We start from the raw sequence: 2,690 nt of genomic DNA, 5'->3' as shown, positions 1-2,690 counted from the left end.
AAATCATTGGAAAATGAATTTAGAAATACTACAGATATAATAAATCCAGCTCCTTTCTGCTGTATTAAATACTTCAAATACGTTTTTGAATTTACTCCCCACTACACTCGGAATATGGCGTATTATTCCCCTTTTCTCATATGAGATTACTGGGACCCAGAGAACTTCAGGACCATTTCCATGGTCGCGGGGCAGGTATGTAACAGAATGAGCATGGACAAGCTCCAGGTGTCTACGGACGATGTAAAAAAATCGCTTAGGAGAAGGGGCTACAGATACAGTTCGCCAATATTTTATGCCAGGACGGCTATTTTAGGATCAGGAGAGGCCTCATTTTCAACAAGCGGCCAATCCTGGCAGTGCAGACAAAAGGGTGGCCCAGTAAGTTCTTAGCACCTGAGCACCCCCCAGCTCCACCCAATCTGCACTGCAGGATGACGACTTAGCCAGATTTGCGTTTATGGCTGAGCATGCCATAGGCAGGGTAAGGAAGCCAAATGCCGCCCAACCGCACAGCCAAGAGCGGCCCAAGGATCCCTACTCCCCTTGCTCCCTGCCCCCCACGCCAATCCCCACCCTCAGCCTCACTGCCCCCACCAGCGCAGCCACTTGGCTCAAGGCACCAGGTGCGCGCGGCCGCCAGCTCGTGCAAGCCGGGGTCAGGAGCCTGGCGGCGGCAAAGAGCACTACTGAAAGCAAACCGGCAGGCCAGGGAAGCTGGCTCCGAAGACCCACAGCTCTGTGCACCGCCCCGGCGCCCGCCCTGTCCCGCAATGAGATGGACCTGGGCGCGCAGCGGGAGCGCTGGGAGACGTTCAGGAAGCCGCGGAGACTCAGCTGCGAGGGTACCGCTAAGTCCCTGCCGGACACCTTCCAGTAGCCAGGCCTGGTGCACTACACCGGGGGCTGCCACTGCGGCGCGGTTCCGTTTGAGCCTGGGCCCCTGCAAACCCGTGAGTCGTGGATCGCAGCTGCAGGCTGTGCAGGAAGCAGCAGCACCGCAGCACCGACGCTTCCTCGTCCTGGCCTTGCGCTTCACTCTCCTCCTGGGCGCAGAGAGCATCGTCACGGATCGATCCCACACGCACGCGGCACTGCGCAGCTTCTGCGGCGGGTGCCCGGTGCAGAGTTTCCACGCATCTGCCTCTGACCCCGGGGTTTATGGCGTCGCCCCGCACTGCCTGGACGCAGGCACCGTGCGCAGTGTGGCCAGCGAGGAGGTCGAGGGTGGCGATTGGGGGAGGAGGCCACGAAGGAGCACAAGGCCATCCAGTGTCCACCGAGTGAGCCCCCGTCTCTCCTCCTGAAGAGGATCATGGACTGGGGCCCTAACACGTCTGAAACATGCCCGGGTGCCCCTCAAGGGAGGGAGCCACATCATTGCTTGTAACAGAATTATTGTATGTAAGAGGTCTGTTTCTGGACTGGTGAACCTGTGATGTCGCTCCAAGCTTCCGTCCCTTCCCTTTCAGTGTTTTTCAACGGACTTGCTTATAATAAAAAAAACTGAGCACACATTTGTCTGTGTACAACGATAATCTTCCAATCCAATAAGCAAGTAGTGTCTGTACTTTTTCAAGTCTTTTATGTCAGTCCGTTTGATTATTCTTCATACAGTTCTCACAAATCATTTGCAGATTATTCATATGTGCTGTACAGTTTTGGTTCTAATGTGAACAGGATTGTTTTTAACAGTTGCATCTGGTACGTAGGAATACTACATCCAGTTTTGTAAACATTTATTAGGACACTTTCTATTGATTATCTTTGTGTGTGTGTGTGTTTTAGGTAGACACATTGTTGCTACTTAGAGATATGCATTATTTTCAGCCACATTGTTTATTTAATATATTTTTAAATAATATGTTTAAGATTTAGTAGTGTTACATACCAGATTGTGCTTATTTTTCAAATTATGTCGGCATTTTTCTTGGCCTTGTTTTAAAAACTATCTCTGGGTAGGAGGATGGGGAGACAGAAGAATGAGAAAGATGTCTGTGCACTGTATGCCCTCTGATATTTTGAAATTCCTATCTTGTATATGTGTAAAGTATTCAGAAATAAAGTAGAAAAGTATGTATTTCTATATCATATATTAAAAATCAGCATTAATTTGTTTGTAATTTCTTGATACCTGAAATTTTTATCAAACAATAGGTGGTGGGTGTCTTTTCATGTCACATGATACGCATAAACATCATCATTTAATGACTTCATAGAATTATTTTTTTTTATAATTTTATTTATTTCTTTTTCCCCCAAAGCCCAGTAGATAGTTGTATGTCATAGCTGCACATCCTTCTAGTTGCTGTACGTGGGACACGGCCTCAGTATGGCCGGAGAAGCGGTACGTCGGTGCGTGCCTGGGATCCGAACCCGGGCCGCCAGCACCGGAGCGCACACACTTAACCTCTAAGCCACGGGGCTGGCCTGATGATTTCATAGAATTAAAAAATGTGGATCTTCCATAACATTTAACCAACCTCTTCTGATGGATGCTTATCTTTTTTCCAGCTTTTCACTATAATAATAATATTTCGAAGCAGTAAAGTACAAATAAACATCCTCAGTGTTCTATCACTTGGGGAAAAGGGCCTGGAACTATTTCCATCTCTTTTTTTCTTGCTGTCTGTCTCTCTTCCGTAAATATATTTCATTAGATATGCATTCATTATGCATTGAATTGTTTA

General features: G+C 47.8%; 1 pseudogene; it reads left to right on the top strand.

Moving 5' to 3' along the window:
• Window positions 1-497: 497 nt before the first annotated feature.
• LOC147911927 (centromere protein V-like protein 3) lies at window positions 498-1,787 on the top strand (annotated as a pseudogene).
• The last annotated feature ends 903 nt before the right edge of the window (window positions 1,788-2,690 follow it).

Source organism: Ceratotherium simum, chromosome X (genome assembly GCF_057802395.1).
Source record: "Ceratotherium simum simum isolate JZ-2026a chromosome X, ASM5780239v1, whole genome shotgun sequence".
In the NCBI taxonomy this organism is placed as follows: Eukaryota; Metazoa; Chordata; class Mammalia; order Perissodactyla; family Rhinocerotidae; genus Ceratotherium; species Ceratotherium simum.
The sequence above is the reverse complement of the archived record's forward strand: the minus strand, read 5'-3'. Positions and strand labels throughout refer to the sequence as shown.